General features: G+C 37.2%; 1 long non-coding RNA gene across 1 annotated transcript; it reads left to right on the top strand.

The window, feature by feature from the left end:
- Nucleotides 1-2218: 2218 nt before the first annotated feature.
- On the top strand, nt 2219-15330 carry LOC116448669. Its single transcript, XR_004242073.1, has 3 exons — nt 2219-2232; nt 7672-7681; nt 15231-15330. It is a non-coding gene; the product is annotated as an uncharacterized LOC116448669 (long non-coding RNA).
- The last annotated feature ends 10293 nt before the right edge of the window (nt 15331-25623 follow it).

Consider the following 25623-nt stretch of genomic DNA (forward strand, 5'->3'; position numbering starts at 1 on the left):
CATTGAATGATTAGGTGGACAGGAGAGATGTGGAAAACTGGGTTTCAGTTATCCTGCCTGATGGATGACAGATGCACTTCTTCCTGCCCTCAGAGTGCTGTAATAACCAGAATATGAGCCATTATAAAGGGAGAAATGGGACTCTGCTCTTTCCTTCCCATTAAAGCTGTTGAACTCTGCAGAAAAGGACTAAAGATTGTGCAAGAAAGTAGTAGTGAGTAAGATACTTGGATTTAGAGGGTTTTTTGGTCAGTGTTGTTGCTCAGCCAAGAGGATTGTGTGAGAATGCTTATGGAATTAGCTCTGCAAGGAGAGGAATGTGTCTTTCTGGCCATGACAATATGTCAGATGTGTGCTAGGACTGTCAAGACTGAGGGACTTTTATGCATGCTCAAAAATGGGTTCCAAGGCAACATTAATATCAGTGTCTGATGCACTTAGACTTGTCACGTTATTTGCAATTATAGTTTTAATTTTATGCACTTAACTTCAGCTTGAGATCTTCTTTGAGAGCTTGAGTCCAGACCTAAGCAATTTGCCCAAAATGATATTGAGAGGTTTGCCAGGGAACAGATTTGAAATTCCTAGAAGTGCTAGATAAAAGCTGTAAGTGAGAGAAACATTTTTGTTTTCTTGCTCTGTATGGTAAGTCGTGCTGTGTTTACTCCACAAAGATGAGGCTTGTATGTGGTTATGCATTCACTAGGAATTAGGAATTCAAAACATTTCTGCCAAAAGCCTTCTGGCCCCTACTGAGCTTTACATAATTAATGTAAAAAATGCATTCTTTTTGAAATCAGTAACTATTATTACTGTTATTTCCAATATTGTTCAAAGTTCTGTATGTCCCAAAATATAGTATGGTGATATTGGGAAGTGCTAATCACTCCTGGCTTTAGTAATGTAACACTGAGAATTATTATGGATTGAGAATTGTTAATCATTGCCAAGCAAAATATTATCAGCCAAAAGAAAGGCTTGCTTTCTTTCTTTCCAGTGAAAAATCTAACAATTAATGATCAGCTGCTTTGCACTTTCAGACAGAAATATTCTTCTCGGATTCTTTTCTCCTTCAATCACAAAACATATTTGGCTTTAAGCATTGAGATAATTTTGTGTCCACTCATAGGAATACACATTTATAGCAGTGGCAGAACAAGTCTAATATGAAAGAGACATTTTGAATCATTAACATTTCACTTGAGAGATAACATTTTCACAACAAATCGGGCAACTGACAAATGTTTGGTCTCCAGATCTCAGAGAGTAAGTTAAAAATTGTGATCTCAGGATACTAAGGAAAAACAATTAACAGTACTTGGCTTAAAGCTGAACCATTTGTTATAAATGCTTGTTATGAAAATTCATGTAGAGGATTCATTTTTCATTCCCTATCGGTATTTTGCCACTTTTCTGCAAAGTCTTGCTTTTTACCAGAATCATATTAGTTCTTTCCCTTGAAAATCCTTTGAAATACAGACATCAGTGTTTCACCTGAATGAGTTGTTACAAAATTTCTATTTTGTAACTTGGGGAAAAAAACAAAGGTTGGTTTTTTTAAAACTTCTACCAAAACAACTTTAAAGAGTACTCAGGAACAGAAATTTTATTACAATATTTTTATAAATTTTCCATAAATTGCAATGATGCTGTTATTGCAAAACCAACAGCAAATATACACGCCGTAAACAAACAAGGTGTTGATGCTGGCAAATTAGAGAAAACCACTTTCTGTCAGTTTCTTTTTCTATCTCTTTTACAATGAACAATGACTATTAAAACGTTTGCTGGTTGCTTTTTCTCAACATTTGCAAAATAACTTTATTGTAGATCGTGCAAGGTATAGGAATAGACAGGTTCAAGCATCAGAAAATCTCTACAGATATTTGCATCTTACTCTATGCATTAAAATCCTGTGCAGCTCTTTTTATCTTATTCTTTGATCCTTGGTGAAATACTTCCGTACTCTGCCAACATTTGGTGTTGGAATAGATGCCTGTCTATTTCATAACTTCTGGCTGACTTGGGAATGGAAGTAGATACAAATTCCATTGCTGTAAACCGATTTATAATACTTTGTGTCATAAAATATCTGCAAGCAAGCTGGAGGATAGGTCTTTAGGATGAAATAGAACTAAAATAATCTTTAAGTGTTCACTGATGAAAAATCTAACACTGATTTGACAAGATGTTCCAAGGATTTATGGTCCTAAAAATGTGCCTTTATCTGTAGTGTGATTTGCTCTAATTTTAGCTTTCATTATCTTCTTTTATCACTCTTCCTGATAGATTTGAGAAGCATTGTATTATAGAGATACTCTAAGTCCAATCAAAATTTTCTTTGATAAATTAGTAAGATTGAGGTCCCTTTGATATTTGCTAGAGAAAAGTTTCCCAAAATTTCAATTATTCCTGAGCAGTATTTCACTTGAGCTGTGAACATTTGCAGGCCTATAACAGTCACACTATTGCCAAAGTTGAAGAAAGCACATTGTCTCTCTGTTTCTACTTCTCTTTTTCTTTGAATTGCTGGAACACAGGAAAATAAATACCTTGTATGAGAGAACATGATTTTCATGTTTTCTTCTAGGGAGAAAAATTCTTTTATAGCATTTTTAATGTTCAGATTTCGTTGCTCTGGCAGAGGAGTGATCAAGCATTTCAGAGTTATATTTTATAGAAAAAGCTATCCAAAGCTGAAACTCTACATCTTACTTTAACTATTTAATTTATTAAGTGTCCTCAATTTAAATCTAAAATAGAATTTTATATCCTTTAAAGATATGTGTGTCAGTAATCTTGTTTTTCACTATAAAAAAAAATATTAAAGTCCATACTTTATTTCCTGTTCTTCTTCCTTCAAAAGAAGGACTTAAAAAAAAATCACAACAAAAAATATCCAGAAAATTTTAAGTCATTTTGTCACAGAATTTATATTAAATGTTTAGCTTCTACACAGAAATGTGTCTAAACTGACCACAAAAATCTATCTTTCCTTTTAATTCTGCCAATTATTGTTTGCTTTTTTCTATTGTTTTTTTGTTTTTTTTTTTCTTGGAGTCCCTCTCTTCCTCATCTTACTTCATTGTTTCAAATGCTACTTATTTTTATTACCATCAAAATATTTATTTTGATTACCATCAACCACTTTTCCTCTTCCCATCTGTAGTGTCTACAGAGGTGGCATAAAAAAATCACTACAAAGCATGACCAAAAATCTTCCATGCCCACAGTTTTAGGTTAATGTTACAGGATAGTTCTCTATTTTTGTGTTTGCTTTCTAGGTCATTTTAAGCATATCATCAGTGAAAATGCCCTCAACTTCTTCCTTCCTTAATCCAAACCTAACTTCTGCAGTTAGACTGGGAAAAGCAGTTAAAATTGCTTTAAGCACTCAGTCCCTGAAAATTACGAAAGTGTGTTAGAGTAAGTATGTGCTTTAGAGGTACGCTATGTCCCAGTTTAGTCTGGTGTTTCTCCAGCAGTAGTTAACTAATGTGGAATGACTATATGGTACTCTAAAGGGACATTGTGTTCCTCAAATCTGCCAGAAGTTGTTAATGGGAAGTCACTGCAGGAGGGAAAGTTCCTTCCTAGGTGTGTTCCTCTGTTGGTTCACTGGAACAGGAGCGGTCTGCTCATGCCTGGGCTCAAGCTGAGGCATATTGCTTTCACTCTCAAAACCCCAGTAACAAGTGGTGTCCCTCATGGATCCATACTGGGACCAATGCTACTTAATAACTTCATCAATGACATAATGGGGCTGGTGTCAGGACAAGGGACAATGTTCTTAAACTGGAAGAGAGTAAATAGATTTAGATTAAGGAAGGAAGAAACACTTCACGGTAAGAGTGGTGAGACACGGGAACATGTTGCCCAGAGCAGTTGTGGATACCCCATATCTGGAGGTGTCAAATCCAGGTTGGATGGGGCTTTGAGCAACCTGGTCTAGTGGAAGGGGAGGTTGAGTAGATGATGTTTAAAAATCCCTTACAACCAAAGCCTTTCTATGATTGCATGGTCCTATGAAAACTCCATGTGCATTCAGGGCCTGTACACAGCCCAGTCACAGCGACAGTAATTGAAACAACTTTTTCGTATTTTTACTCCTCCAGACTTCTGTATATGCTTGTGCTAAACTCCAATGCTTTTTCTTGATATCTTACTGACTCTTTAAATAGGCATACAGGGGAATGTGCCAGCAAGTTCCATTGAGTCAAGTGCTACTTTGGTACATCTTTAAAGGCCATTGTTGAGAAACCTTGCCCTTTTTTTCAGGCTGCAGACCTGAGCTAGGTGAGACTCTCAAAGTGAAATTTGCCAGGGCAGTTTACATTTCTTTAAGCACGATGATGATCCCTGAATTGATAAATACCCCGTACATTAAGATTATTAAAATGATTCTCTTATTGCATCTAAATCTGTACAGAAACATGGAAAGGATAAAAATGGAGTTTTCTGATAGAATAAGGGAAGGAAGACAACTTGATTTCATGCTGAATACCTAGATTTCTGGATAAAAAACTGCCTCTCCTTAAATATTGACGTCATCATTCACAAGATTTAAAGCAGAGATTACTTCTAGTCTGGTTGCATTGTCAGCAGTTTAAACTGTGTAGCAGAAGGCTTTGCTCTGGTGTACACATCATTTGAAAACTGAAGTTGCTCTCTGATTCATTTTGCCATCTCAAAACAAACAGCAAAACATCTCTCACACAGGTCCACAGTGATCTTGAAGCCCATTTTAAGATTGCAAATCTTAGTTATGATCTTCAGGTAAACCATGAAGAGAGAATAAACCTTTGCAGTATCAGAGAGAAGAGATCAGAAATGATCCAAACAATATCTGCTATGCCATGCACAATATATTTTCATTTATATGAAGCCATCAGAACAGCTGGCTTGATTATGTCTTGACTGCAAGCTGTTTCTTGACTTTTGCATGAGAAAACCCATTTCTTTCCATCCATTCAAAATACAGGTCAGCTTACCATGTCAGCGTCCCTTTTCATATCAGCAAAAGTTAGGCTGTTTGGTCTCAACCCTTGACTTGGATTTACTGAGCTGCAAAAACAGTTCAGGTACCAACATGACATAAATGAACTGTTCTGCCCCAAATATGCATAAAAATGCTGAATATAAGTAAGGACGATCAGTTTATTTTTCTTTGAATGTTACAGATTATTGAAAATGTTAGATATATATATATACAGACACCTACTAGTTAGGAACTATTCAAATGCCAAGAAAAATAATAATGACATAACCATAATGAATTCTGAAGGGAAAAAGAAAATGAAGGTTTCTGAAAAAAAAGACAATAATGCTTAAATAGAGGTTTTCATTTTATAATAATCTGAAATGGAGTTCACCCAGAGGCATTCCATAAATTGGCACTAGATCATGAGAAAAGCAAAGAGTTAGATCTCCCAGTACCCACTAAGGAAACAAGAGCTGCTATTAAATACCTTAAAGCTCAAAAAAGGCTCCTGGGCTTGAAAGTCCTCTGCCTGTTTTGCATTTTCTGTAAGGATGTGTTTTCTCTAAACTCCTTAGGTTTTTAGTATCAATCCCCACTTGGCTTGCTCATTGAACTGTTAATTATTTCTATGAGAAAAACAGCCAGAATACATTTAGCAGACTGAAAAAAAATAAAGAAAAGAAAAAGAAACACCATGCTTTTCTATAGAAGATATGTGCTGTGGTTTTTGCAGTGATGTTGGATGCTGCAATACAGGGTATTTTATATCCAGATCAATTTATTTGATTTATAATTCTCTGACTCTATAACTGTATTCAAAAGGGCATCTTAAGCTGGAAAAGGGCTTTGGCTATGTTGTAAAGACAAAACCACCATATTTTTAAATGTTCTGACTAGAAGCAAAATTTCCCTGACCCCATTGTTGTATAATTGCGGTAGAACAACAGCTAATGGATGGGATTTATCTTCATAGGATACTTATCAAATGATACTCTTCACATTTCATATTTACTCAGGAGTCACTGGATTTGGCAATTAGTTACAGGATGACTGATTTACTCAGAACAAACCAGATTTCTGGTCTTTTTGTTCTGCTGGTGATATTCAAGTGACACCTCGCTGCTTTAGTGAATCAGTGTAGTAAGTGGGTAAGGCATCTTCATCCAACACTGTGTCTGTGTGCCAATCCAGTTATGGCTACCAGGAAAGATCCCAGATACCAGCTAGTTAGAAATGAAGAACATGAACCCAAAAGTGAAAATAAACAGGGGAGTGGAGCTATCAGGACTATGGAAGAAGAAGGTACAAGAGAACAACATCTTGAAACATTCCAGGGGGATTCAGTTTCTTATCAGTGTTTGTCTCAATTTTGAGTAACCCACAAAAAGAGAGTGAATTTTCTCCCATGCTTCCAGCTATGCAGGTGATAAAAGAAGTTTTTCCAAAACATTTTATAAATTTAGAAAAAATAATTTAAAAAGTGCATTCTGTATGGAACATGAAAGGCTCACTTTGTTTTTTTGCTGAATATGATCTGCTCATCTCCAAACAGGAGGTATGTATTATCATTTAATACTCAGAGGAATTAAGTGTTTTGCATTTATACACCAGGAAAACTGAGATGATTTATATCAGATGTTCCGAATTGGATTCGTAAGAATAATAATATCTGGCAGCATTATTTGGTAAAAAACTATGCCCCCTTAGGACCAAAATAAGTATTGTTTCTGACTAAACAGTGTAGAGAAGGTTGCAACAATTTTTGAGAGATTCATAAGTTTACAATCTGAACCCATTAGAATGTATATATTTGGGCAAACTGTATGGCCTTTTTTTTTTACAGTGCAATGCACAATTATATCTAGCATAAAATTATTTCACAATTAATTACCTAGGCCACTAATAACTTTTAAAAAATGGCAATTTTTTACCTTTATAGAAAAGTTTATTCCAGTTTTACATCAGCTCTATCTTTCTGACTTAAAATTAATGCATGTTCAACTCAAAAAGCAAACATATTTTTTGCCCTGAAATAGATTTTTGCGCCTGAAGTCATCAAGATATCTTGATGCACTGTTAAACCAGTCAGAAGAAGGTAAAATAAAAAATTGTACCAATAATATTACATAAGGTGTTTCTTCATTGTATCTACCAGCATTTTGTCAAGAACAATTTGATTATTTTCTTTATTTAATCCCTAGCAGCATATTGTACCATTTAATCTTAATTATCTTGCCACCACTAGGAAAATATACAATACTTCTAGCTAAAAACATTAGCTGATTATCCAAAAGTGCCAAATCTACCACATATTACATTTTTACAATTTCAAGTTACTTCCTTATTATTCTGTGACTGTGTATTTGAGTATGTTAATAGAATATCAGTTTTCACCTAAGTGTCTTGGAATAGTTTATTTTTGTTTGTTTTTTGGGGTTTCTTTAAATAAATTTAAAAAGAAGACATGACATACAACCTTCAAACCAGTTCGTTTTTTTTCATTTGAGAGTTCTAGTTATGGATGTTTGTGTACTGTAAGGACAAGCCACCTTAAAGCAAATTGTTGCCTTTATGTGTGTATAAGTTTGTCTGCACACACAGAGAAAAGCTCAGGAATCAATAACCAAGCCATCAAAAAAACTGAAAATAGAATATTTGTTTTAGCTCTGGGTATGACATTTTACTTAAAGTGCATTTGTGGTGTGTATACAATTTTTTGTATATGACTTGAATGTCTCCTTTTTCTACTGCAATTTGTTATGTTTTTGTGAAAACAGACAAAATATTAACTGTTTGCTGACAGCTTATTTAAGGTATTGTTTTAAAGTCTAGTTCAATACATGTTGACACACAGGATCTGTGTAACATATGTTCAAAAGAATAAAAATACTTTATCAAATGCCTACATATAATTTAGTTGCTCTCTATGCTTTTAATTGTAAAATCTGAATGAATTTCTACATGGTGTGAAAGAATTATAGTAGGCCATATGAGAAAGCTGCCATTACTGTGAATATCAACCTTTAATGTGCAGAGCAGAGATATGACATGACCCAGAACTTTAAAATCTTTCTCCCTCTCCTTCTCTTGGGAAAGGGATGAATGAAAATAATCACACCTTGCAGCCTAATACACCTGAGCCTCTCTCAGACTGTTAGGAGAAATTAGTCACATCAGAATTACATACCTAAAATCTTCATTTTAGATTCAAATTTTAAAAATATCTTTAGAGTTGGACTTCGGCTACTACAATACATAAAGAATATAGATGCATTTCAGCAGTTGAGTGTTTTAAGTAAGTTATTACCTCTAGGTGAGCAAAACTCCATGTCATTCTTGAAGGACTGGTGAAATACATAATTTGAAAAATAATTACAGCATTCTGTTTCCTGTAGAGGCTTGGAATATTTAAAAATATCCAGTAATCCAGGGAAGAAATAAAAGAAATAAAATAAAAGAAGTGCAAGAAGAAGTAAATGCCAACAAAATGACTAAAAATAGCTGCAGTTGCAAGGAAACTTCCAGAAAGTGAGCATCTTTCCTGGTGATTAAAAAAAAAATTCTTCAGCAATGAAAAGAGAAGCATTCTCTTATCGTCTTAGAAATGTCTTTCTAACTAACATCAAAAACTTCTTTACCTCTTCTCACATCACATTGCTTAGCTTTTGAAAAAATAAAGACATTGACTTACCTGAGCCTCACAATATTGGTCTGAGGAACGTGGGAATTGAGATGTCATGGAAGCTGCCTCCACGGGTATATGAGTACAGGAAGGAAAGAGCCTGGAGAGGGCTTGATCATTGATCTCTGGAAAAGGAGGATGGTGAGGGAGAGGAAGGTTAGAGACACTTAACGAGGAGTGGGAATTTCTCCCAAGGCCGCAGAGGAATCTGCACTCCAACACTCAGAGGACCTCCGTCCCCGCTCCCGCTGTCCCCTCAGGCTCGCAGGGCTGTTTCCCGCACGGTTCCCCCGCTCAGCCCTGGCTGCCGGGCAGCGTTTTGCCCTCCCTTGGCCAGGCTTTTTCCGGGGCTCTCGCCCGCCCGCCCGCCCGTGGCTGAGGGGCTCAGCCGTGCCCTGCGCTGGGGCCGCTGCAGCCGCTGGCACCTTGACACGCAACCTCAATGCAGCGATAAACACTGCGTAAAGGCTCACAGACAGATTAACAGGTATCAAAGAAAAACAGCAGGATTTTCAGGAAGGTGCTAAAAAGGGAAGAAATACATAATAATAAGCAATGCTGTGTAGATTATTGTGGTACATTAACATTTAATTTTAAGAATTGTGAGAAGTACTTCATGTAGAATGACAAAGAAGGGTTAAGCAGAGAATGAAAACAGTGGAACTTGATGTTGTATTACTTTATGAAAGCATCTAAGTCATCAGTTCAGAGCCTGTGCCTGTTCCTCATTTCTAGGGTTTTCAAAATTCACAAACTCCAACAGTGTTCAAAGTATTAAAGCACTGGGGTTTGTAATTTTTCCAATGGCCTACTCCATAAAGGCACTGTTAGCAGGAGGAAAATGTCAGGTAAGTACCAACCCCCTAAAGTGAGATCTCTAATGCAATGCAGGAATCTCATTTGGAGTTTCTCCAAGGTGCCAGGGAGGAGTCTTTAAAGTGATATTCAGTAGACTGGGAGATTTAAGTCATTATTATCCTTGTACCAGTTTTGTGAAAACAAAGTTTTGTGTTTAAAGTCCTTTGTCTAAAGAGTTGTTGAATTAGGACCTTGTGATACCACATGCTAGTTTGCACATAGTTTTCAAATATTTTCATTTTTAATGAACAAAATCTTCGTATGCTGTGCTTACTATAGATGTAAATGTATTTCAGAAGTCCCTTATGGGGTGAAAAAATTTGACTTAGAAAATTAGATTTGAAAACATGGGATATAAGTTAGAAATGGATTTATGGTGAGAGGACAGTAAGTATAAAGAAGAGTTAGTGAACTAACAGAACTTGTAATACAATGTCTGTATTTAAAAGAAAAAAGACTGTCCAAATCTTCATTCTATTGAAAAGAACTTAATTTGCTTTCTGAATATTTATTACAGTATGGTTGTTTGGAAAATGGAAACCTTACAAAATCCAGCATTTTAATTGCTTCCTAAACTAAGCACACATGTAATTAATCTGTTTTGGGATTTCTTTAAGTAATGCTAAAAAAGTAATCCTATCTGAATGATAATCATTACATTCTGGTTGTACATGGCCCAGCTAAGTAAACTGCAGACATTAAGTTTGAAAATTCAGTCCTATCCAATAGGACATTTTGTACTTTTACATTTATCTGTTTAGAAAAAATTTCAACTTCATCATTCTCTGGTTTACTGCTGGAATTTATTTTAGCATTTGTCTTAAACTGTTGCTAGTATTTTCAAAGGTGCTAAAGAAAGATAAATACTCATTGAGGTTTAGTGTTCACATCTGACTTGTATGGGGTCTTTTAAAATTCCTGTCTTTAGATATTACAAATTTTGTCTGCAGGTATCATAGGAGTCCTGGTGAGATCTTGAAAACCAAAATCCTGACACCCATCATAAAGCTCCATACTTTAAAAAAGGAAATTATGTTTTTCATGGGATCAGAAGGCATTAATTGATTGAAGTAAGTTTTTACAAAGAACACTGAAAATGGCATTTACGTGAGTGCTACATGAAGGAGTCCATACATATGACCATTTCGAGCCAGCAATCATGGTAAATAAATACACAGTTTGAAAGAGATGGGAGAAGGAGGGGGAGTAGTCAAATGACATCTACAGAGCTGGGAATATTAAGTTTAATCTGTAGCTGTAACTCTTGAGGGAATTTATGATGAGAAACAGCAGTAATTATTAAAAAGGCTTTGTAGAGTGTGGGATTACTTTGAATGAAAAAGTGATTATGTTAGTAGAAAAAATGAGCTGAATTTCACAGCATAATGTAAGCTGTCAGCTTTCGTTATTTATTTATTTGGTTTGTTGTTTAAAATAATGCATTTTGCACTCATTTCTAGGAATAATTTAGTATATTTTATTACATCTAGCTTTTGCTGTGTTTTAGTAATGCAAGTAGTATAAATGCAGGTTTGCCCTCATTTCCTTTAAAGATTTCTGTTTTCAATTGCTTATGACTCAAGTGAATCGAAAAGGAAAAATTCTTCACTCAGACTTCAAGTACTGTGCAAATAGGCTTTTGCTTAGTCAGGGACTTCATCCTGTGATCCCTGCCATTGTGCTTCTCAGTGACTTGTGCATCTGCTTTTGCTGTACACAACAGTGTTTTAATGATAGGCATACACACGTAACATTCCTAGAATTCTCCTTGCACATGTAAAAAGGTACAGACAAAAAAGAAAGCAGTGTAAAACTGAGTCTATGGATGTATGTACACTTGAATAAAAGTCTTACTTAAAAAAATCTTGTGAAGGATCAGTGAAATTTTCAGAAGAAAGTAATAAGTTCATGGTTTTTTCTACCAGTTTTAAGGTACCATGGTGAAGTGCCCCTGCAGCCCATGCAGGTCCATGGGGGATGCAAATATCCACCTGCAGCCTGTGGAGGAACCCATACTGGAGCAGGTGGATGTCTAGAGGAGGCTGTGATCCTGTGGGAGAGGAGGCTGTGATCCTGTGGGAGACCCATGGAAAGAGGGGCTCTGTTTCCAGGCTGGAGAAGCCTGTCCTTGAAGGACTGCACCCTGTGGAAGAGTGACCCACGCCACAGCAGTTTTGGGAGGACTGTTGCTCATGGGATGGACTCACGTTGCAGCAGTTCACAGGGATTTGCTGACTGTGGGTGGAGCCACTTCAGAGTAGTTCACAGAGAACTTCTCTGTCTCCTGTGGGAGGGACCCCACAGTGCAGCAGGGGAAGGACTCGTCTCTCTGAGCAACAGGAGAAGCTACAGGTGATGAACTGACCATAACCCCCATTCCCTCTCTCCTTGCCCCACTGGGTTAGGTGGTAAGCTTGGAAGGAGGGGGGGGGGGGGGGGGGGGGGGGGGGAGGGTGCTTTTAAGGGCTTATTTTACTTCTCATTATCCTGCTCTGATTTTGTTAGCAAATAATTTACTTTGCCTCTCTGCAGTGAGCCTGATTTGCCCCTGATGGTATTTAGTGAGCAATCTCCCAGTGCTTAACTCATGAACCCTTCATTATATTTTCTCACCTCTGTCCAGCTGCAGAGGGAGGTGAGCAAGTGGCTTTTGTGGGCGTCTGGCACCCAGCCAGCCTCAAACCACGACAGGAGCAAAAGCTGCACACAGAACCGAAGCAAAACAATTAATTCACTATTTCGAATCAGCAGGCAGGTGTTCAGCCATCCCTAGCAAAATGCGAGTCCACCACTCCTGATGGTGATTGGGAAAGACAAATGCCAAAACTCTGAATGCTACTTCCTTATTCCCCTTGCTTGCTCCTTCTTTCCCCAGGTTTCATTTTTGTATTTTTTTTTTTATCATATGATGTGAGATATCCCTTTGTCCCTTTGGGATCAGCAGTCCTAGATGCATTCTCACCCTACTCCTTGTTCACCCCTAGCCTCCTTTCTGGTGGGGTGGTATAAGGAGCAGAAAAGGCCTTGACTCTGTGCAAACACTGCTCAGCAATGATTACAACATCCCATTGTTATCAACACTGTCTTGGTCACAAATCCAAAACAGAATCTTATCAGCTTCTGTGAAGAAAATTAACTCTATACCAGACAAAATGTGTGTATGGGCAATATGGACTATTCTCACATTTACCTGCTTTACATCCCACTGACTTAACTGAGACAGTTTCTACAAACATACCAGAGAATAACCTGTGAGGAGTATGACTGGAATCATTGTAAGACACTCAGCACATTAATAATGATATCCTGAACTGTGGCATGAGTAAGCTGTGTGCTCCATGTGCCTCTGTTTCTAGGTTTGATGTCAGGATGATAACAAATATAACCTCGAGATCATTTGCAGGGTGAAAGTACAGACATTCTCAGTAATGACATGTTTTCACTAGCTGTGGTCAGTAAATATTGAAGACACGTGATTTCAAGATATGTGGCAAATTAATTGAACAATCTGTTCTGCAACTCTTTATGGAAGCAAAGCACTCCTACTCACTTATTCATCTCTATCTCAAAGCACTTAGGGCTGTAAAAACTGTCAATAGTGTTTCTTTCTTCCTTTCAAAAAATTAAATCTTTAATTAGCAGAAAAAGTGAACCATATACTGTGGTTTGCATTAGTCTTCAATATTAGTAAGTCATTTAACAATCATAAATAAAATATGTAAACAAAAGCTTTTAGATGAAAGAAACTATTGAAACCATTGCACTTTAAAAACATGACATTTCCCTAACTTTTAGCCTTGACAGACTTTCAAGGAACTTTCCTTTTTTTTACCAGCATGAAACATTATTGCCAGGGCCACTTAGGTTTATTTAAATTTCAGTGACCAAGATTTGATGGTCAGGGCCTCATCTGCCTTTAAAAAAACTCAGTTGCACCACAGCTGATATTTCACTGTATTTACTGGTCCTGGAGAAAGAAAGATCCTTTTCAGATATATTATTCTTTATCTTTATGGACTCATATAGAGAAAACAAGTTTAAACTGAAATTTAACAGAGTTTTGTATATTTTCAAGAGAAGAAAATAAAATGTTTACTACACAGTACACTATAGATTGCATTGTTCTTAATTTGGGGCTAAAGCATTCAGCAGATTGTATAAACTACAGTATCCTTGAATGGAAAGTTGCTGACTCCTGAGTGTCACTCTGGAAGCTGAGCTATAAGTCAGGAGGGGTATTGAGAAGAGAGCCTCTTGGACTTGTTTCTTTGCTCTCAGGAAAGTGCACATCTAAGGACAGCTCTCAAAGATGACATGCTTTGTTATGTTACATTATGTAATAACTTTTAGCACCTGTTAGGAACAGAGATAACTTCAGTTCCTGTCTCTGTCTAGCCAGGTAGAAAAAAATAGATTAAAGTCAAGTGATTGAAATATTACTCACCTCTGTGCCTAGTCGAAAGATTAAATAGATGGCAAATGTTTATATATTTCACCACATATGGAGAATGATATCAAATAAAATCTGTTTGCTTTTCTGTCTTCTTTCACTGTCATCATTATGGCATGAATGTCAAATGTTATGTCAATGTGCCACACTACAGTAAACACAGTCTCCAGTGGCTAAAATTTTAATACTATGTGCGGGTGTCAGTATTTTACAGGTGACTGCTGCTGTATCATCATCATCATTGAAGTCAATCAATTGTTTTCCCACTCTGATAATTCAGTTCTTAATGAGTTCATGGCCAGCAAAAACAAATGTTTGAGATGGAGCATGAGATAGAAAATGACACTTATAACTGTTGAGCCTTCCCATTACATCTCATGTCTGAGACTTTAAATTAGTAAAATTAATGCTGAGTGCAGTTTGAACAGAAGTGGAACAGTTCATTATGATACTCACTATGGGATGAATTTTGAAAGCATGCCAAATCTATTCCAGCTTGAGCAAGCAGTGAGCAAAATGATACATCATTTACACTGCCCACAAAATCCCAGGAAAATAGCAGTTTTCAATTGCCTTCAAATGGTTTGCATCAAGCCGAGAATGCAACAAAGACAATATAGATAGTGTTTTATTTTTCTTTTACTAGAGCTGAAGGACTTGCATAACTTACTATGTGAATTAAAACCAAATAATAAATTAAATTGTCTCAGCAAATACTTCATTATGCAGAAAACAATAGAAATTCTTGCACCATTTATTACTATTTGAGCATATGTATGTCCTACTAACATGCTTAGAAAAGCTGCAGAGCTTTTTTTTTAATTTGCCCATATGGTACTACAATTTCGGAACTAACAGGTATAGTACAGAAGAAAAAAAAACCAAAAACTCTGTGCCTTTGGTGTTTGAGCTCTTGAAATAAACATAGAGTTGTAAAAGCTATTCAGTAGTGCTTTTTGTGGTAAGATAATTGTCTAAATAGCTGTTTTGAGGAAAAAAGAAAGGAAAAGAAAGAAAATATTTCTCATTTGTGGACACTGAAAATGGAAGGTACCAGCTGTATCAGCTGAAAGTTCACAAGTCCATGGGACCTGATGGGTTTCATCACAGAGTTCTGAAGGAGCTAGCAAATGTCCTGGCAGGACACCTGTCGATCAGCCCCAAAGGTCTTGGGGGTCTGGGGAGATCCCTGCTGACTGGAAGCTGGCCATTGTTATTCCAGTCTACAAAAAGGGTACCCTTCTCTGGACATGCTCCAGCATCTCAGTGTCCTTCTTAAATTGGGGACCCAGAACTGGACACAGTACTCAAGGTGAGGCCTCACCTGTGCTGAGTACAGGGGAAGAATCACATCCCTAGTCCTGCTGGCCACGCTGTTCCTGATACAGGCTAGGCAGCCACTGCTTTCTTGGCCACGTGGGCACACAGTTGGCTCATGTTCAGCCTGCTGTAAATCAGCACCCCCAGGTCCCTTTCTGCCTGGCCACTTTCTAGCCATTCCATCCCCAGCCTGTAGTGCTTCATGGAATTGGTGTGGCCAAAGTGTAGGACATGGCACCTGGTCTTGTTTATCCTCATATTGTTGCCCTTGGCCCATCCATCCAGTCTGTCCACGTCCCTCTGCAGAGCCTTCCTACCCTCCAGCAGATTGACACTCACACACAACTTGGTGCCATCTGCAAGTTGACAAATGGTAGGCAGGAGGCTTGCAGAGTGATCTAGATAGATTGAAGCATTGGGCTATGATTAATGGATGAAATGTAACAATTCTAAATGCCAGATTCTGCACCTAGGATGAAGTAAGGCTGGGGACAAGTATAAATGAGGAGAACTGTGGCTGGAGAGCAGCCTGTAGAAGGGACCTGGGGGTGCTGGTCAGCAGAAGCTCAGTTTGAGTCAGCAGTGTGTGCCCTGCTGGTCCAGAGGGCAAACAGCATGCGCCCTGTCAGTCCTGGAGTGTCAGTCCATTGAACACAGCACAACCAGCCAGGCAAAAGACGTGATGACCCCTCTGTATTCAGAGTTGGTGTGGCCCACCCTGAGTAGTGTCCTGTTCTGGGCCCCCCAGTTTAAAAAGGGTGTGTAGGTCCTTGAATACTTCCAGAGGAGGGTAAAATTGCTGGTGAAAGGCCTGGAATGAATGTCTTATGAGGACCTCTGGGGCATGTGCTGAGCTCCTCTCCCTGATATCCAGCGATTGGGCATATGGAATGGTCACTCAAAACTGTCCCAGGAGAGGTTTAGACTGAACATTAAGAACCATTTTTTTTCCAAGAGGGTGGTTGAACACTGTAACAGGCTTCCTGGAGAAATGACCAATGCCCTTAACAACATCCATTAATTTTTGGTCCGGCAGTTGGGCTAGTTGACTATAGAAGAACCCTTCCAACCAAAATATTCTATTCTATTCTATTCTATTCTAGGCTAGGCTATGCTAGGCTATGCTAGGCTATGCTTTCTATTCCATGAGTGAGGCAAGGACCAGCTTTATGTTTGATTATTACCTGACACAGTAGGGCTTCATTCATGGCACTAACAAAAATGAATAAATCACGGTTCTATGCCTTCACCTCTACATGAAGATAAAGGAAATTCAAGTCTAATCTCTGTCTGTTTCAATGTAGTATTTCATAACCTTCAAAAATTCCTTTCAAGTCTTTGCATTTTTTATAAAATAATATACATAATGAGTCATTCCAATTGCTGTCTTACAGTGATGTTATAAAGGTTCATTCGTTAAAGCTTTAAAATACCCCATCCATTCTATATACACACACACACACATGTAATATCTATAATTTATACAGAAGAATATGAGTGACACAGGGTCATAATATAGCTTGATGAAGACTATGGCAAAAGTGAAAGTTAAATCCTATATTCCTATTCTGAGAAACAGTTTTATGGCCATTAAAAACATTTTAACTTTAATGAGACAGTGAATAAGTTTTAATACTTCGAAAGTACTTTAATGTACTTCTGAGATCGAAAAAATTTTTTAAGTGAATCCCAGGCAAAACTTAAAAAGTAATCTTGACTGAAATATTAGGCTTAAAAATATTAAAAATAAAATGCTCTGCCTGAAAATTACAAACGATGCTGTTGTGTGTTTTATTTCTGTGGATAACGGCCTTACAATACTGAGTACTTTATTTTATGTATGATATACTGGGCTAATTAATTAAGTGGGACATATTTGAAAAAGATCCATAGTAACTGAATAATATATGCTTGTGATAGACAGATGCAGAGGTCATAGTAGAGTATAAAATTTTCATTGAGATTCATTTTGAGAAAATTATATTCCTTTTAAATTAGATAGTCACAACGGAGTTCCATCTTTTTCGAAATGTGTGAACTAAACACTCTACCACAGAACAATTCTATGTACTCTCTTAGGAAGTTTTTGTCAGAATATGTTTCTGGAATTCTTTTAAATCTGTTTAAGACATTTCTATTTAGACTCTTATACACACATCCTTTCAATTGGATAGCTTTACTATAATGAATCCAAGCTGACAGGTCTTGGAGACATGGTAAATAATTAAATATCGAAATCTCAGAAAGAACTAAAAAAAACTCTGCTGACATTAAAACATGCATACTAGAATGTTCTGTCCCTTTCTCCCAATTTCCATTTACTTGTATCAGTTTTGAGACACCAGACAATATATAAAATGCTCAAAATGCTCTCTTTTTGAAGGTTCAGTGTTCAACACTGACCATGCTGCACTGCAGGGATTGTGTCTAAAAAAAAAAAAACCAAAAAAACCCAGAAAAGATTAGATTTTTGTGGCTGCTGTCTCTAAAAATACAGATTATTAGTGAAATTTGCACACTGGAAAATGTGTTTGAGTAGCTTAAGAAAGAAGCCTTTCAGTTAGTGGAATGGAAAACAGATGCTCAAACAGGAGAGAAGTTTACATCATTGCATGATCCCATTAGGAAGATAAATGAGGAACACTCTAAGTTGCTTTATACTATGAAATGTCTTCTTTTTCCTTCTGCTTTTCAAAGGATTTCAAATATGATACTAAATGCTTGGAGTCTTCCAGAGAAGCAATATTATGGAAGATATGAAGTTAGTTTTCCCAGCTGGTTTTGAGTTATGTAAGTAGAAAAGGTTTGACAAAATGCTTTATAGTACATTTCAAACATGGATGCTGTACATAGGAATAAATAGGATGTGCTTTTAGGTTTTAAATCCCTGATCATTTTTAGATGTCACACAATCTAAGATTTAAGGAACTGATAAAGAGGGAAAAATTCTTCTAGGAACTTAAAATACTGAAACTTTATTGAAATTAGATACATTCATGACTTAATTCAGTGTGTGCTTTAGTGCTGGTGTGTAACAATGGATCAGTTACGTAGATTTATATTTATTGTCTTCTTTTGTCATGTCTGGTTTTGTTCATGCAAGTCTATTGTAAAGTTGCAAAAGAAAATGTAAAAGGGACAAATATCAGGAGACAGAAAATTGACTAATTCACTTAGATATTAAAATGAATAGCAATCAAGAGGATTTCTAGGCACCAGAGTGAGTACAAAGTGAGTGACAGTTTTTTTTATGTGCTAAAATTCAACTGCATGCTTTTCATATCATTGCATTTTAGCCAAATACACATTAGGAAGCATAGTCACTTGGCTGAAAATGGAATATGTTTATTTGATATCTTAAAAGGCATATGGATCCCAGAAGCCTTTCACTTTATGTAATAGCCTGAATCTTATGATATTTAATCTCTAGCATAAGTCAGAGGCCAACATCTGATCACTTCAGTATCTACAAATACAAGTACAATTTGCACACCTATTGAGATTTGGGACTCTGAATCTGTTTTCTACTAGAGGCTATAGATGTTAAGAAAATACTCTCAATTATGAACTAAATTTTGTTTCTGTAATGTCATAGAATGAATACGGTTTATGGGGAGTTCTGGAGATTTTCTTGTTCAATAGTACCTGCTTACTCTCTTCACTACAGCAAGTTGACCAGCATTGTCAGTTGGGTTTTGAATATTCCCAAGTACCGGCACTCCGTGACACTTCTACATATCTTGTTCCAGTGTTTAACCACCATCACAAAAAAAAAAAAAAAAAAAAAAAAAAAAAAAAAAAAGCACATCTTCCTATGTTTAAGTGGAATTTCTTGTATTTCATTTATTTCATTTTTTGCCCATTCCTTTTTGTCCTGTCACTGAGCACTCCTGAGAAGTGAGTCTGACACTGTGTTCTCTACTCTCCCTCTCAGATATTTATACACATTGATAAGGTCTTCCTGAACCTTCTCTTCTACAGACTGAACAGCACTCTCACTTGTCTCCTCACATGTCAGATGCCTCAGTCCCTTTGCAGCCTTTCACTGGACCTGCTCCATTATGCCCAATTTTCTTGTACTGGGGAGCCCAGCACTGGAAACAGTGCTCCAAGTGTGTGTCAGCAGTACTGAGCAGTGGGGAAAAAACACCTGCCTCGACTTGCTGGCAGTGTTCTTCCTAAGGCAGCCCAGCTTCTTATTGTCCTTTTTTGCTGCAAGAGCACACTGCTGGCTCATGTTCAACTCACTGTGCAGCAGGACCCCCGGTCCTTCTCTGGAAAGGTGATATCTGGCTGGATGACACTTGCCCCCCTGGCTGTGACTCTATGTTCCCCGATGCAGGAGTTCGAACTTCTATTTCTTGAACTTCCTGATATTCTCGTTGGCCCATTTCTTCAACCTGCACAGGTCCCTCTGAATGATGGTGTACCTATCTGGTATATCGACTTTTCCATCCAGTGTTGTATCACCTGTTAACCTGCTGAGGGTTCACTGGGTCTCATGACCTAGATCATGATTATCAACTAAAGGAAGTTGATAAACTAAATCAGCCTTGCTATCATTCCCTGGGGTTTGCCATTAATGACTTCATGCTACTGATCGTAACCCTTTGGCAGCAGCAGTTCTGTCAGCTTTCACTCCCATAAATGTTCTTTCACATGATCTGCAATCCACCAGTTTGTTGGTGAGGATGTTATAGGGAAACACTTTTAAAAGCTGTACTACAGTCTATAATCAACACCTACTGCTCTCCATGCATCAGCCAAACCAGTCATTTACAAGGCTATCAGGTTCTTTACCACTCTCTTAAATGAGTTTTTTCCATAAATGATTGCTGCTTTTGTACTGAGATGCACAGACATGGCCAAATCTTTGCTTAATTATGTGAACAGACATTTAAAATGCTTAAAGGTAGCATGCATATTAGAGTAGGCTTGTGAATCTGAGAAAAATAATACCTAACAGGACACTTGAAATGGGAGCTTGGGAGCAACTAGGAAGTAGTTTATGGAAAACAAATTTCCCATAGCACAATAGATCCAAGAAAAACAGTTTGTGGGATAGTTCTGGAAAGGAGAATGTGAGCAGTCCTTGGGAACCATCTGTTATTGGTAGGGAGCAAAATATTTTATTAGGCCAGAAGGATGGAAAGAAGTACCTGAAATATCACCCCAAATCAGAAAATACATATACTTTTTCAAAAAAAAGGCATATTCTGTAATGAGTTTGCATCAATTAAAAAAAGAAAACAAACCAAACCAAAACCCAAACCAAGAGCAAGCAAACAGAAAAAGGAGCTATGTCCAGGAAACAGGAACCAAGTCAGTGGCTGTATAAAACCAAAGAGCAGTATTGTTTATGTGAAACTCACTCAATGGAAAAAAAAACCCAAAACCAAAACCAAACCAAACCTGCATTAACCACTATCCAGTTAAAGAAGATTTGATAAATCTGCCATTCCAGATAAAGACAGGTAAAACTGCTTGACTAGGCTAATACACATAACATGAATATTAGCTGTTTTGCCATGGCTGTGCAGATGTTTCTGTGCATTTACAACCTGGTTGATTTTTAGTCCAATATTAATTTCAGTTTCCTAACAAAAAAATAAAAATTAGCTACATGCTTGATAGAATGAAAAATAATTAGTCTTGAGGCACATTTCATAAAAATAGAAGTTTTTATATAGTACTCAATTTTCTCCCTCTTGGAAACTTGGCACAGATGCAGTAATGATACAGAGAAGAGTAGAAGGGAATATAACAGAAATATGTAATGCTTAAGAGTTTGATGTGTGATCACTGGCTCGTATTAGACCACCATCTCAAGGGATGGAATCAGATTAATATTAATTCTCTCTTTGACATGGTATGGAAAATATCCACAGGTTTCTGGATTATTTTGGCAAAGTTGGTGAAAGTTTGACATTTGCTTTGGGTATTTTTTTGCTTCAGCATATATAGAGTCTTCTGAGTTAGCAAGGGCAGTTTAGAAATTATTTCCTTGTAATTTTCACTGATAATGAAGAAGTTTGCAATGCAAGTTATTTGCATAATGACAATAACAATAAAGTAATAATGTAATAAAAATATAATGGCCAAATAAAATGGAGTAAATAGTGGTAAAGTTATCTATTCAAAGTTCATAACAATAACAAAGAAATAAATAATGTATGATAGTAATTATGATCTCAGGGCATCCAGACCAAGTTGTTAATAATAACTATGCCCATAGTTGTAAATGCATCTTCTGCTAGTGTAAATATTCTTATCATATTACCGTATTTAGTGGACAGATTTGCCATAAATTCTGACTAGCAGTCTAAATGTGTGTATAATCCATGTACCACATGTATTAAATCTTACAAATCATATCCAAAATGTATTTATAGAAATAAAATAAAATAAACAAGGGAAACTGCATGAATATTAAGTAACTCTCAACTTTCATAGTTACATCAAGAGAGAGATCTAAACACATGAAGTCCTAGTGAATCCGTGTGTCTTGTTTGATTATCAATAAGGTCTGAAGCTTGAGAAGTTTTCTACCTGAAATGCAAGTGAATTACTAAGAATGTGATCTAACACAATTTAGGGAGATAGAAGACACTGATGTCTTGGAGAAATGAAAGAAAATACAGACAGCTGCCAAAGAGCAGGTGGGAAGATGACAATTGTGTCTTAGTGGTTGTGAACTGAGCTTCTGCTGAACAGCATCTGGATTGGCCTACATAAAAAAGTAGTGAATTCTGGGAACTGTCACAGCAGCTGGGAAGAGGCATTGGCAAAGATCAGAAAAAGCTTTGAGAAAGGAACTTCACTTTGGGAAAAAGATGGAGTTTTATAGCATTTCTTCAGGACGTGCCTGAACTGAAGCAAGTGCATATAAAGTTGGGCCTTATTCTTAGTGCAGGCTCATGATCTTTCACAGAGCGTTGTGCAGACACAAGTAACAATTTTCTAATCTGCAGTAAACTGCAGGAGCAGGAAGATAGGGCATACTCCTTGTGTACAATAACCAGTTCCTTCTGTATCTCTCTGTCCTTGTAATACAGAGGGAAGAAGCTGAAGAGGAAAACATGGCAAGATGGAAATCCAGATAGCAAAACTGAGCATCACTGCCTATTTCTCCAAACTCTTCATACCATTTTGTTTTTTCACAAAATTCGTAGTGCTTTTAGGGTGTTTATTTAACTCTTTTTTCTTGTTTTATTTAGAACTATGGTTTTATTTTTACTTTGGTTTGCAAATGACTGTGATGTTTGCATGCCCATTCCAGTTAGCTACTCTTCTTAAATAGTTTACTGAACTTTCTTGTTTTCTAAAGGTCTTACTTTTATCCACTAAAATTTAGAGAAAGGGAACCCTAAAATATTTAGTTGAAATACAATAGTAAATGAAGCACTTCACAAATCCTACTGAAGTGATGCCCAATTAGTCAAAAGTAGTTAGCATAAAGAGATACAATTAAAATCATTACCCATATCAGCAGACAAATCAATATGGTACCTATAAAATCAGTTAGTTCTTCTCAATCCATAAAATTATCAAGGACAGAATGGCACTTACTTCACTCAAGAGATGCACTGAATGTTTAGAGGAAGTAATTTTGAAACAGCCAGAGTGTCCAAGCAATTACTCTTCAAGACTGTCATGTGTGACATGAAGGTAACAGTTCTTGGCATGCCTTTTCCTTCAGCTTTCTTTTTCAGTGGTGCTCTCTGCTTGCAGGTCGAGCTCACCATTTTACTCTAAAGTCTTTTCTAGCTTTATAAATAGGTCACAGGAATAATGTTTTTCATACATTGGCTTTCAAGCCATTTCGAAAGCAAGATTTTTGTCATCTTCTGTTTTCCAGATGCTCATTTTCAGTCAATACAAGCAAAATGAAGGGTTTATAGCTCTTTGAACTGTAGGAAGTTATTTTCACATGTACCAGGAATAATATCTGCTGCCAAGAAAACTGGGGAATTAAGGAACATCTGCTATCTTTGGTTCTGCCTTTTCAGTGTTTCCCATTATAATTACCTGGCCCTACTGCTGAATGCAGAGGAAGTAAGAACAAACAAAGTCATATATCATTTTAGTTCTTCTGATTACTCCAGAGAAATATATTTTATCTAGAATATAGATATAAAATAGAGTTCAGTATGAAAATCTTGGATTCACATTGAAAGAGGAAGCCAGAAGTGATACTAATTCCAATGGCCAGCATCTTCATCAGTATGATAGGCACTGAATCATAGAATCACAGAATATGCTGAGTTGAAAGGGACCCACAAGGATCATCAAGTCCAATTCCTGGCCCTGGACAGGACCATCCCCAAGAGTCACACCGTGCGCCTGAGAGCATTGTCCCGATGCTTCTTGAACTCTGCCAGGCTGGTGCTGTAACCACTTCCCTGGGGACCATGATCCTGCCCTCAAACACCCTCTGGGTGAACCCTTTCCTAATATTCAAACTAAGCCTCCCCTGACACAACTTCAGGCCATTCCCTCGGGTCCTGTCGCTGGTCACCACAGAGAAGAGATCAGTGTCTGCCCCTCCTCTTCCACTCACGAGGAAGCTGTAGACTGCAATAAGGTCTCCCCTCAGTCTCCTCTCCTTCAGGCTTAATAAAAGATCTGATTCATGTAACATTCATGTAATGCATAGAGTAGTCCCATGTGAAGTGGGGACCTGAAGTTTGCTGCTGCTGTTCTTACTGGTTGAGAGCTGGTAGAGAGGGATGCCAGAAAGAAGCTTGCACAAGTGAGGTTCACAGTTTTCCTATGATAAATGGAATCTGCATTTTTCTCTTGTGCCCCACTCCCCGCCCATTCCTTGCTGATGCAGTTTCTGCCTATAGAATTTGAAATCTGGAGTGCGTATGTGGGAAGTTCATCCTTCCTGGGCAGTCAGCTCACAGGAAACTGTGGCCAGAGTAGGATATCTGTGGCAGGGGAGATCTCTCAGAGGACTACCAGCAACATTACTAGAGGAAAACCCAAATGGTAACCTAGAAGCAACTCATGCAATTAGGTTGCACCAGTTGCTGGGACTACTAGAAAAAGCAAAAGCAGCATTTCTGTCTGATTCCTTGGAGTCACCATGAGGCAAGTGATGACCAGCACATTTAGTGCTAAGAACCATTCAGCACAGAAATTCTCAGCAGGCATTACTTTCCTCTTCTCCCCTTCTCTGTGCCATTGTAATGTGGCAGGGTGGCTAGCTCTCAATCATTGCCTGGCCAAAAAGAGTATAGAAAACAGGTAAAACAAGATGAAGCACTGCCTTCAGTGAAATCTTTACTTGGAGGAGACCAACCATAATATTAGTCTGCATGCTTGCTTTATTGTCTTAACCGAAGTACCTCTTAAATTAACTGCTAAACAACAAATATGTATATAATACTGAGGTCTTGCAATAGGTGTATCTACTATTCTCATCAGTGGTTGTAATATCATGATAGGGGAAGGCATTCATGAGCACCTAGGTGATTTAGGAACATGCATTCCATTGTCTTTTTCTTTCTTTGCTCAATTCTTGTCTAAATATTTTTGAAAACTACATTCAGCTAGGCTACAGGCAAAAGTGGGATAGAAATAGTAAAGAAAAAAAGGCCAAATAAAACTCAAAAATAGGATAATAGTAAAAAAAATGAAGTGGCAAGTTTTAAAAGTCTTTGAGTAAGAGGCTGCATAACTATGGCTTTGCAGGAGTCAATGTACATACCTAAGGATACTTAGGAACTATCTTAGGAATTACTGTTCATTTAATGTGAGCATGGATTAAAATTGCAAATCTTACTGTGTAAAATAGGTTATTTAATAATTTACCTTCCTTGCTTCACAGTGAAAAAGAGACTTTTTTTGAGAAGATAAAGGGTGATAAAAAGGTTTCATTATACAGAGTGGTCAGTACAGAGGAAATCAGTATCTCTGAGAAAGTAGACAGGTATTTCATTATTTATCTACATCTAGTTTTTGACAATGCAAAATCATATGCTTTCATCTCTGTTGTTCATCTTTTTTATGAAAGATAAGCATATGACCTTTAAATCTCCACACTCGGGGAGAGAGGACAATTTAGAATACAGTATGAAAGAAATTAACAAGGTTATATTTGCCATATTTCTAACACGACAAATTGCTCAAAAAGGCTTGTGAAATCTTTGCCTTAATTTTTTAATCTTACTGAAATGTATTTATCCCATCAAATTGGATTAATATGTTTTTCTTTTATTTTGCTCTCTACCTTGTGGGCGAGAATAACACCTCATTCATAGAAATAAATTATCTACCTTTGCATTAGCACTGGGTAGCTTTTCTCAGCAAAATTCTTCTTTGGAA

The sequence above is a fragment of the Corvus moneduloides genome, chromosome 1, assembly GCF_009650955.1.
Source record: "Corvus moneduloides isolate bCorMon1 chromosome 1, bCorMon1.pri, whole genome shotgun sequence".
NCBI lineage: Eukaryota > Metazoa > Chordata > Aves > Passeriformes > Corvidae > Corvus > Corvus moneduloides.